Source organism: Glycine soja, chromosome 4 (genome assembly GCF_004193775.1).
Source record: "Glycine soja cultivar W05 chromosome 4, ASM419377v2, whole genome shotgun sequence".
In the NCBI taxonomy this organism is placed as follows: Eukaryota; Viridiplantae; Streptophyta; class Magnoliopsida; order Fabales; family Fabaceae; genus Glycine; species Glycine soja.
Genome location: NC_041005.1, coordinates 21,491,734 through 21,504,851, shown reverse-complemented (window position 1 = coordinate 21,504,851; position 13,118 = coordinate 21,491,734). Strand labels below are relative to the sequence as shown.

The following is a 13,118-nucleotide window of genomic DNA, read 5'->3' as shown; positions in this document are numbered from 1 at the left end:
ATTTTGAACTCATTATCGTTTGAGTATGGTCCATTCCAAATGAACTATAATACCATGAAAGACAAATGTAATATGCATGAATTGCATAGTATCACTACTAGAAAATAGGCTTTCTACATCGGTTATCTGCACCTTTTTACATCGGTTATCATGCGTCGTTGTAGCCCGGTGTCGTTGAAACACAATGACGGTTGAGCGACCGATGTTGAATTCTGACATTCTACATCGATTATTAGGACAACTGATATAGAAATCTACCCATTTTAAGATTGGTTGATCCCTAAACCCATCTTAGAATGCCAGATTTCTACATCGGTTTCCCTAACAACCGATGTAGAAAGTCATCATTCTACATCAGGTGTATCCTGAACCATCATAGATTCTTACCCCCACGATGAAGCATTCAACATCGGTTCTGGCCTGAACCGATGTAGAATTATTAATTATTTTTAATTATGTTTCTTTTTGGAAGCAAGAATTATGATGACATAAAAATTGGTGGCATGGTCATTTCATTAAAAAATATTTCTACAAACTAACTAGTAATTACTAAACTAAATTGTTCATACGAAGAGAGAACAAAAGAATAAAATTAATCAAATTTGAACACGGATACTATATACGTTTAGCAGAAAAACTGTCTAAAAGTGTTGCTCACTAAATTGTAATGTAAAAACAAGTTGAGACAAGTTGAGCATTTCAATAACTAACCCTATCCAACTCCCTCTCAGTAATTTTGTTGCTATGCAGTTCTCTAAGAACATTCTTGCACGCATCAACAGCTTTGTGGACCTGCAAATCAATTTAACATGAAACTTTTGAACAGAAGAAAACTAACAGCAAAAATAAGAATGAATGTTACTAGAATGAAGCTCACACCTTCCTTGGTTTTCCTTTTTATTTGTAACTCATAATTTTAGTTTTTGTTTTCTTTTTTTAATTTTTTGGTAAGATCTCCATATATTATTGTAGATTGTAATCCTCTGTCTAGGATTTATAGCATATTTGGAAACATATTGAAAACCAAATAATGTTTAGGATATAAAAACCATAATATTGGCTTATAAAAATTACATCTAAAATATGAAAATTCATATTTGAAATATGAAATTAAGCACATTATTAGTCATATTTATGGTGATTTTTTTTATAATGACATCATTAGTCTTATTTAAAACTCCTTTTGCATTTTTCTAAGAATGAGTTATACTAGTATTGGACCCGTTTTCTCTCCTACAAATCCAATGTGCATTGTTAACTTAATTTGTTTTCTAATTTTAAAGCTAGATATTTGTTATATATTAAATATATAAGTTTGTTTAAGTTCGATAAAGCATAGTATGATTTAAAAACTTAAAAATCTAGTTTATATTAAAATCTTCGAAATAAACAACATTATTAATTTTCAAACAAATTAATAAACATAAATTTATCATTAGATATCAATGAAATCAACATGTATATAGTCTTTCTGTAAAAAAAAGGTACATAGTCTTACAATGTATAATAATAATAATATATTGGCCAAAATTTTAAATGATTTTGAAAAGTAATGTTTTAATTAAATATTTTTAAAAGATTTTAACATGATTTATTTAATAAATAATAAATAAGTTTTTAAAATCTGATATAATGTAAACCATGAACCCCTCTTGTCTAAACCCCTAATCCTTTAACCTATTTCCACTCCCATAATCATTTCCAATTTTCCATCTTTGAAGGGGATGGGTAATGGAGAAAATCAAAGTAAATCCAAGATGCTTATGCGTGAGTAATTAATTTCTACACTTGGCAATGAACGACCACTAATCAAAATAAATCAAAGTGAATAGAAGAAGGCTAGAACACACTTTCCAATATTCTTTATTGTTAAACAAATTTTGGTTACTTTTATTAATGAAAAAAGGATCTTCAATTATTTAACGAATCTATCGTAAAGTTTTATCTAGTAATATTTTTTTATTAATATTCTTATGCTGGAATAGGAATTTGACTCGAGGATAACGTAGAATAATGGATAACATTTTTTTTACTGAAATAATAATGGACATAAAATAATAATAATAATAATAATTAGAAAATTAATTATTAATATTGTAAATCATTATGATTTTTGATAAATATATATAAGTAAATTTTGTTAAACAAATCCCTATATATATTTTGTTAAATATTTGATATTCGATTCTATATTTAGGTATGTTGTTAGTTTTCATAAAATGAACAAGCTTTGATTTTAATATTTGTAATTTTTTTATTCTAAAAATATGAAATTATTATCAAATACCTAAAACCACGTATAGGAAATAATATTATAAAAATATTATATTTATATATTATAATCTTAATTACTCTGGTCCCTCCAATTTTTCAATCTTATTTAAATATGAAACTATATCTCATTTATTCTCTTTTTAAACTTGCAATTTATTTGTCTTTATTACGTCCATTTTCCTTTAACTCCTATTTTAGAGATTGATGATAAATACTAGACAAACTTCAAAAGGACTTGCTCAACAACAATTATAATATATTATGACAAGAAAGCAATTGCACAATGGGAAAAGAATAGATATATATCATAATATGATAAAAATGAAAGCATCAGATATCTAACCCTATTTTTAGGGGATCTCGATTCCTAATTTGACGAGAGAAGAATTCTTCGGAGCATTTCTAAGATGCAGGTGAAACTCCAACCTAAATTGACAAAGATGAATACTTCATCAGGTCAATGTATATTTAAATAAGAAAGTTGGAACATAATCAGCATTTGACAGGTCAAGAACCAAAGATTAAAACTGCTAAGATGGTAGACTTACTTGGTTCACCATTTGATACTTTTTTGAGGAACTGCTGGACCTAGAGTTAAACCAGTAACTATATTTGGAACTGGGATGCATGAGCAAGATTCAAATGTTTAACACATATAATGTAATTAACACATATATATTGAGCAGAATGTAACATCTTTTACAAATATAGCAAATATTAAAAAACATGCATGTTACTTTTATTCTAATATGCCAGTACAACATAGATCAATTGCCAACCTTACAAGCCCTGATGGTTTGCTCAAGTTCAATGAATTAGATGGCAACAGGCTCGAGAAGTACTTCATCAAAACTCCAACATATCATATTGATTGATTCACGAAATAATTAAGTAGTAAGAGCTGCTATCTTCTCTTTATTCTAGCACACTCACGCAAATTGAAAAAAAAAGTGTAAACATAATGGTCTGAATTAGTGTAAAAAGGGTTTATTCTTGTCATGAGTCGAACAAGAGATAGAGGGAAGAAGCAACCCATATCTTAAAAAGTCATCTATATCTTACCTACAAGTTTAATTTGATGTCAATGTTCTCTGCCAACCATTTTGCACCATCCTCCTCGAATCCCATGTAGTTTGTGTTAAATTCTTTCTTAAACATGAGTGGCCTAATATTTGAACAAGATTTAGCTCAAATATAGCATCTAATAAACAACTAAATATCAGTATATCATTAAGCAAAATGTTGAAATTGCAAGCTAAAATTATGTTATGATTTATGAATCATTAAGGTTATAATTACATGACCAAATCAAACATACTTAAGAGTATGTTTAGATAAAGGGAAATGGATGAAAAAGGAAGGCACTATAAAACTTTTTATTTAAATTATTTTCATTCAAAACCTTCCCCTCCCTTGCATTTCCTCCATATAAAGGTTGGTAAATAGTGTTTACCAAGGTCTAATAACTGGACATCTCCTTAACATCTCCCATAAAGTTCACTCATTATTAGAATCATAAATCATTTTTTTCTTCATCTCCCTCTGTCTTTCTATTTTGATTTTGTTTATTTTAATTTAAAGTTCATATTGAGTAACAAAATTTCTTTTAACATAAATAGCCTTAAACTCGTTTTCACTTTTCAGTTTTCCAAATTATCATTAAGAATCAATGAATCACATTATGTATCATTGGTAATAAGCCAATCTTGCTTCTAAGTATAAACTCCACCAGCGGCCACCCCCTCTCCATTCTCTAACAACCTATTCATCACAAGACCATACACAAAAAAAAGGAAGGAAACTACAATTACCTGTATGCAGGTTAACAGATTCAGATCAACAGCAACCTACAATGACTATAACATGCAACCCAAAATTGAATCTGAACGTAAAAAGTTACCAAAAGACTGAAAAAGTATATGAATGCAATACAATTTGTAGGGAAAAAAATGTTGGTTACAATTTTAAAACTGTAAGAGATAAGACTTAACTTTAGAAACATGTTGTTTCCTTTTTCAAACTTATATTTCATACATATAATAATAATAATTTTGTGTTAACACTACAACTAACTGTTTGATCTTATCTTGCATTCAATTCATAGATATGGTTCTCAAGATAATGTTGTACAAAACACATTTCATGTATCTGCAAGAACAATGAAGCTGCCTCAGAGAATCACTGAAGAAACTTTAATAACTTCACTTTTTTTTATGGTAGAAAAACAGGAAGAAAATCTTCCTGCAGCAATCATGATTCATGTAACTTACACAACTCACCTGTCAGTGTTTAAAGTTCTGAAAAGAACTCAGCTTACACCTCTAGGGATATTCAAGGATTTCATAACCTCAGCTAGAACAAGAGAAATTTAACAATGATTCAATTAAACATAACAAATGATATCAGGGGTTAAGCCTGAATTTTGCATAACGGATATTCAATATAAAACAGTCTGAATATGGGAAAGCAAAGAATCCACATAACTTCAAGCTTGAGAATAGCACTACTAAGATAAATACAATTTTCCAACATATTTACTATAGGAAGATCTAGCATTTAACGCATAAGAAATTGTGAATTAATCGGAAAATAATAAAATCATACTACTTTAATGTATATATATATATATATATATATATCATATTCATTCAATACACAGTATGGAGCAGTTAAAAACAAATCATCAGGTATACATACCAGTAATGTTTTTATCCTGTGGAACATCAACCAAAAGTGCAAGGCCTATGAACAGAACAAGTAGTGTATAAGTTGTCGGCATCTAAAGTAGAACAAAATGACAACAACACCACCACCAATAATAATATGAACGAAAATGATTATAAAGTTAATTAATTACGAACCCAACAATTAATTATCTAATTTGGTTAATTTGAAATTGAGTTGAAGAAACAGACAAATAATAGAAGTTGCAGAGAGAGTAGTGTTATGTTACCATTGAGGAGTGTTAGGTCGAGCGAGTCAACATCGAAGCTGGCGTCGTAGTAATTGTCATAAAAGTGATCGGGCGCGTCAACATGGGTGTCGGTGTGAACACCGAGCTTCATGTTGGAGTTGTTAGCGCGCGAGCCATTCTTCATGCTCTTTTCGAGCCACAGGAAGTGGTGCCTGAGCCCCTCCGTTGAGTCCCACACCGGCATCTCGGGGACATACCTGTGGGTGATGAGAAGATTCGCCCCTCCTCGTACACTTCTCACCGCGGAGGGACTAGAACACCGTTGCCGACGCCGATGCCGCAGAGGGAGCACTCTCTGGTTTTCATGTCGAGGATGGAAGGATATGCCACAAAGGTGATGGTGATGGAGTGTGCACAAATTGCGCAGAGGATGGTGAACACTGATAGACAATTCATGGTTTACTGAGAGAAATGAAACAGCGTGATAGTGTACTATCAATGTGCCATTGTCGTTTCAGATGTTGTCTTCACCTATGCCGTTTGGGTGTTTGAATTCGCAGTTGGCGTCCTACCCTCTGTTGTCACCGGGGCTTTTGTTTTCCCCAATTTTTTAGTTGTTCTGAGAGTGGGGAGGAGAAGGAGGAAGAAGGAATGGAGTGAGAGGAGGGATTCAAGGTGAGGAGAAGGGGATCGAGAAGCTGGTTCCCTAGGAGTGGGGTGCGGCGTCACGAAGCTAGGGTTAGTAATTATAAAAAGAAGAATACCAAGGCGGTTCTTCCTTTAAAGCCGTCGTAGTTTAAGTTTTTTATAATTAAAAAAATACCACTGTATGGCTTTCTACATCGGTCTTTCATAACCGCCTTAAAATGTGCGTCATAAAAATAAAATGCAGTTATCTTAATTACAAAAATGTCACCGTGTCACATTCTAAGACGATTATCGTATAACCGCCTTAGAATGTACGTCGTAAAAAACAAGTTTTTTAGTAGTGTATGTTAGTTCAGGAGGAAACCAGACTTAAGAATCAAGGAAACCACTCCATTCATTATGTGAATAATCAGGGAGTTGGAATGAAAGTCAACAAGAAACATGGAAAGGACAAATGACCATTAAGGATTGTCGAGTCCTCTACTAAGATCCCGAAGAAAAATGACAAATGTCATTTCTGTGGGAAATCTGGACATTTCTAGATGAGCTGCCCAAAACGTAAAGCTTGGTTCGAAAAGAAAGGTGAGCATAATGCTCATGTGTGTTTTGAATCAAATTTAACTGAAGTTCCCCATAATACTTGGTGGATTGATTCTGGATGTACAACTCATGTTTCTAATATGATGCAAGGATTCCTTACAACCCGAACCATTAACCCAAATGAGAAGTTTGTCTTTATGGGGAATAGAAAGTTCCAGTGGAAGCTGTTGGGACTTATCGTTTAATCCCTGACACTGGATTTCATTTAGACTTATTAGATACTTTTTATGTACCTAGTATTTCTAGAAATTTAGTATCTTTGTCTAAACTTGATGTTGCTGGATACTCTTTTAGGTTTGGGAATGGTTGTTTTAGTTTGTATAAGCGTACTTGTATGATTGGATTTGGTACACTTTATGATGGTTTATATAAATTAAATCTTGATAATTTATATGCTGAAACTCTTATGACCTTGCATCATAATGTTGGCCCTAAACGTAGTTTAGTGAATGAATGTTCTGCTTACTTGTGGCATAAATTGGAACACATTTCCAAAGAAAGGATGCAAAGATTAGTAAAGAATGAAATTCTTCCAAATTTGGATTTTACTGATCTGAATGCATGTGTGGATTGCATTAAAGGCAAACAAATAAAACACACAAAGAAATGAGCCACAAGAAACACTCAACTTCTTGAAATTATACACACTGATATATGTGGACCTTTTGATGTAAATTCTTTCCATAAAGAAAAATACTTTATCACTTTTTTTGATTATTTTTCACGTTATGGATATGTCTATTTAATGCATGAGAAATCTCAAGTAGTGGATGCCTTAGAAATTTTTATAAATGAAGTGGAAAGACAATTAGACAGAAAGGTGAAAATTGTCAGATCAGATAGAGGTGGTGAGTATTATGGAAGATATAGTGAAAGTGGACAACATCTAGGTCCATTTGCTAAGTTCCTTGAAAAGTGTGGTATTTGTGCTCAATACACAATGCCAGGTACACCACAACAAAATGGTGTGTCAGAAAGGCGTAATCGAACCTTAATGGACGTGGTTAGGAGCATGTTAAGTAATTCATCTTTACCTATATGATTGTGGATGTATGCTTTAAAAACTGCCATGTATTTGTTGAACAGGGTTCCTAGTAAGGCAGTTCAAAAGACAACTTTTGAACTTTGGATAGGTAGGAAACCTAGTTTGAGACACCTACATGTTTGGGGTTGTCAGATAGAAATTAGAATATATAATCTACAAGAAAAGAAATTGGATGCAAGAACAATCAGTGGATATTTCATTGGTTATCCAGTAAAATCAAAAGGGTATATATTTTATTGTCCTACCCATAGTACAAGAATTGTTGAAACTAGAAATGCCAAGTTCATTGAGAATGGTGACACCAGTGGGAGTGAAGCTTCACAAAATGTGGAGATTAAGGAAGTTAGAGTACAAGTTCCTTTAACTAGTACTTCTACTTCAAGAATTGTTGTTCCTTATACTGTTGAACCACACAACAATCAAGAAGAACAACAAATTAATGATCCTGAGGTTAACAATGAACCTATAGTAGAACAATCACAAGAAATAGTATTAAGAAGATCTCAAAGAGAAAAGGAGATCTGCTATTTCGAATGATTATGTGATTTATCTACAAAAGTCGGAAAATGACTTAAGCATTGATAATGATCCATCAGTTTCATTTTCAAAAGCCATTAATGGTGATGATTCTGGAAAATGATTAGATGCTATGAAAGATGAGCTTAAATCAATGGCACAAAATGGTGTATGGGACCTTGTGGAATTGCCTGAAGGATGCAAGAGAGTTGGGTGTAAATAGGTCTTTAAGACTAAGCGTGACTCTCATGGAAATATTGAATGACACAGGGCTTGACTTATTGCTAAAGGTTTTACTAAAAAAAAATGACATTGATTATAAGGAAATATTTTCTTCAGTTTCTAAGAAAGATTCTTTCAGGATTATCATGGCACTGGTGGCTCATTATGATCTTGAGTTGCATCAAATGGATGTTAAAACTTCCTTTTTGAATGGGAATTTAGAGGAAGATATTTATATGGACCAACCAATGGGGTTCATTGAAGAAGGAAAGGAACACATGGTGTGTAAACTTAAGAAATCAATATATGGACTTAAACAGGCTTCCCGACAATGGTATCTTAAGTTCAATGATACTATTACGTCCTTTGGATTTAAGGAAAACACTGTTGATCGGTGTATATATCTAAAGGTCAGTGGGAGCAAATTTATATTTCTTATTCTGTATGTTGATGTCATTTTTATATTTCTTATTTTGTATGTTGATGTCATTTTGCTTGCAACTAATGATCTTGGTCTATTAAGTGAGACTAAGAAGTTTCTCTCTAACAACTTTGAAATGAAAGATATGGGTGAGGCATGCTATGTGATAGGAATAGAAATATTCCGTGATAGATCACAAGAATTGTTAGGCTTGTCTCAGAAATCATATATTAATAAAGTTTTAGAGAGATTTAGAATGAATAAATGTTCAGCATCTCCTGTTCCAATACAGAAAGGAGACAAATTTAGTCTCATGCAATGTCCAAAGAATGATCTGGAACGGAAACAGATGGAAAATATCCCTTATGCATTTGTTGTTAGGAGTTTGATGTATGCTCAAACATGCACAAGGCCAGATATTAGCTTTCAGTTGGTATGCTTGGTAGATACCAAAGTAATCCAGGATTGGATCATTGGAAAGCTGCAAAGAAAGTCTTAAGATACTTGCAAGGGAAAAAGGATCACATGCTTACTTATAGGAGATCTGGTCATCTTAAGGTGATTGGATATACAGATTCAGACGTGGAGGTTGAATTTGTGGCATGCTTTGAGGCCACAGTTCAGGCTAATTGGTTGCGGAATTTTATTTCAGGACTTGGAGTAGTTAACAATATTGTCAAGCCGCTAAAAATTTATTGTGATAATACCACAAATATCTTCTTTTCTAAAAATGACAAGTATTCTACAGGAGCTAAGCATATGGAATTGAAATACTTTGTCGTTAATGAAGAAGTTCAGAAACATAGAGAGCCAATAGAACACATTAGCACTAATCTAATGATTGTTGATCCTTTAACAAAAGGGTTACCACCCAAAGTATTTACTAGCCATGTAGTGAATATGGGCATTATGTTTGCTAGTGAATGTTGAATGTTATTATTATTAACAATGTCTATTTGACACTTTGAGCTCATTATTGTGTAAGTTTCTGAAATTTGTGTTTTCTACTTTATGTGTATATGCATGCAAATTATGATGTGGAAAACATATTATGTTTTTGAAAGAATGACTTTTGTTTGAACTCATTATGAACTTCTTATTTTACAGTCATATTAAAGAAAAGGATAATATAGTAGTAAATGGAAGGGAATATGTTGATTAAATGACATGTAACCGCCATGACTCTTATTATTTTTCATCTTTAATTTTGATTAATTATGGAGCCAATTTATCTAAAGTCTTTTAATGTGTATTATGATTTATGTAATTATTAAATCATGAAGTGTTAGGGCATCACAAGAGTCAAGTGAGAGAATGTTAGAATAATGTGACTCATGTGAATTAAGGGCCTAAACTTGATTTAATAAAATAAAGGGACCTATTGACAAATATGATAAGTTAATAAACTTATGATAAGTTAATAAACTTCCGATAACTAACTTGATGGAAGTTGATTAATAAAAGACAAAGGGTTCTATTTCTACCATAAGGGTTTTTCCTCCAATTACCATCAAGAACGTGAGAGAAAAATAAAAGAGAGGAAAGAGATAGATTGAGACAAAAAAAATTGAAGAACTTATGTCTTTCATGGATCAAGGTAAGTTTTACTTATTTTCAAACTGTATGAGAGAATAATAAATTCTAAGATCTTTATAATATGTAATAGATTCATTGAATATAAACATATGGAATCTATAGCTTACAATTTCTAGTAGCAAGCAACAGAGGAAGGAAATCCATTGGGAAAATGGAATAAACAAATTAAAGAAAAAAAAAAAAAAGCAAAACAAAAGAAAACATGTCGTTCTCAAAGGTTTCAACAGCATTAAAAAAAATTAAAAATGATAATAAAGGTGGACCTTTGACAGAATAATTGTACTAAGGGAAGAAAAGAGAATGCTATCTGCTGCAAGAATCTTGTGGCGTAAGGCTTCAACTTCTGGCGGGTAACTCTCATCTCCCTCAAGATCAGTGTTTACAAAAGGCAAAGGTGAAATATCGATGTACTCAATTTGTACGCCTTCAACGCTTCCTTTGCTTACCTCAATTGCTATATATCAAGGTCAAATTTCAAGGGTCAAAGATCAAATTAATATTAGAAAGAATAAAATGTTTTTTCTTTTAAAATTCGATTTTAATCCTTGTAAAAATTTAATATGTTTTTAATTTTTATATTTTGACAAAAATACGTACGTTTAGTTTTAGATAAAGGATTCAAATTTTTTAGTAAACAAAGATAAAAATATATATTGATTTTTCTAAAAATTAAAATCAAATTTTAAAATATTTTAATAAATAAAAACATATTTTACTCTATAAATGTTTTTCTCTCATTAAAAAATTAGGAAAGTAATCGATGAAATAAAATATTTAAATAAGAGCCTTTGCGGAGGGAACCAGAAAGCGCTTCCACCTTAATCACTGTTGAGGATTCTCCAGCCACCGGTGCCATGTCTTCTTATTGTTGCGTGTGTTCTTTTTGTGTCGTAACAGGGACGAGGGTGTCTGGCTAAATGTTATGGTGTGTGGGGATATGATATATAAGGATGGGAAAGGTTAAGCAGATTATAACACAATTTTTTTAATATATTTATATTAAAATTCAATAATTATGTACGAACAATTTTCCATGATTATTTAATTATAATTTATCGTTCATAAAAATTTTAAGATAACTTATAATAAGAATTAATAAATTTATTATAGGTAATAATTTATGATTAAATAATTATATAAAACTATTTTGTACTATAATTATGGCATATAAATGTCAGATTTATTTTATTTTTTATTATATTTTTTAATAGTTTTATATTTAGTGATTTATTTTAACTATTACACAAATTAACATAATAAAAATATAATATCTATTTTAGTTTACTTTTTTAATTTATTTTAAATTTAATTAAAAATATTTCAAGATACAATATAAAAAAATAGAATACTTGAAAAAATTGTAATAATTGAAATTAAAAATATAATGAAAATAATATATTTGTAAACAAAAAATACAAGAGTTTAAAATTAATTAAAAAAAATTATAATATCTCAAAATATATTTTTATTTATTAAATAAAGTTGAATTTTTATAATAAAAAATATCATACATAAGTCCATTTCTCTTGTTTTATATTTTTTAATTATTTTAATAGATAATTTTACCGAATATTTATAATTTAATAAGCTAATATGACAACTTCTAACTTATAGTTAGTTTTTTTCAACTTTTAGGCTAGACCATAGGTCCTTCTCGACATCATAGCCTATTCCCAACCGAAATTCTTAAAGATAAAAAAAAAAAAAAAGATAGCTAGTACTTACTCCAAATGGAACTGAGTTTTGTTTTCTTATAAGTTTGGAGAGTTTCATTAATTACAAAAAAAAGGAGACATTTAAGAGCCTTTGCTTAGTTGGTCAAATAACAATTTTGGTTATTTATCCTTTCTTTTACTTTGATCTTCTATTTTTTAAAATTTTATTTTGATAATTTATCTTTTTAAAATGATTCAAAATAATCATTTCCTTTAGTTAAAAGTTAACATGTTAATTAAAATTGGGATACTTGCACCTTATAGGTGCCACAAAATGAATTAATGTTTGGAGGGACAAATGGTTAGATGTTGATAGTAGGTTGTTGGATTATGTTGCTGAGATTCCTAATATATTGATAGAGAGCTTTGTGCAGCCAGGAAATCTGCAAAATATTATTGATGATTATTGAATACAAGGTTGCATACATAGTGCTTTATATCCAACTCAACAAACTTAGTAACTAACTCCATTCTAACTAATTGCCAACTAATCTAACTACCCTCTAACTGAAGTAACTAAATCCATTTCTTCATACAGCTTTAATACCCCCCATTTAAGTTGGAGAGTAAATGTTAATGAGTCCCAACTTGCGGATAAAGGAAGAGAAAGCTAGAAGCATTAAGGGCTTTGTGAAGACATCAACAACTTGGTGTTGAGATTTCACATGAACAAGCTTAAGGATGTTGGACTGCACTAACTCACGAATGAAGTGATAATCAATATCAATGTGTTTGGATCGTTCATGATGAGCTCGATTGGATGCTAGATCAATTGCAGGTTTGCTATCACAGAAAAGCATGGCAGATGGGATGGTAATCTCAATGTGCAATAGCAATCGTCTTAGCCAGATTACTTCACTAGAGACTGAGGAGAGGGCCCGATATTCTGCCTCTACTGAAGATTTAGACACAGTGGGTTGCTTTTTTTTATTTCCATGATATTAAAGCATCTCCTAGAAACACACAGGAATCAGATGTCAATCTGCGTGTGTCCAAACATCCTCCCCAATCAGCATCTGCATAGGCAGATAAGTTGAAGGAGTTTCTTGCTGGAAAATGAAGACCCTAACCAGGAGTGCCCTTGATATATTGTAGGAGATGATGCACAACATCTAGATGAGGTGTCCTTGGATGCTGCATGTGCTGGCTTAGCTTGTTAACAGCAAA

General features: G+C 31.3%; 2 pseudogenes; both read right to left on the bottom strand.

The window, feature by feature from the left end:
* Window positions 1-13,118, bottom strand: part of LOC114410670 — a 100,600-nt pseudogene that overhangs the window by 22,328 nt on the left and 65,154 nt on the right.
* On the bottom strand, window positions 2,621-6,234 carry LOC114408265 (annotated as a pseudogene).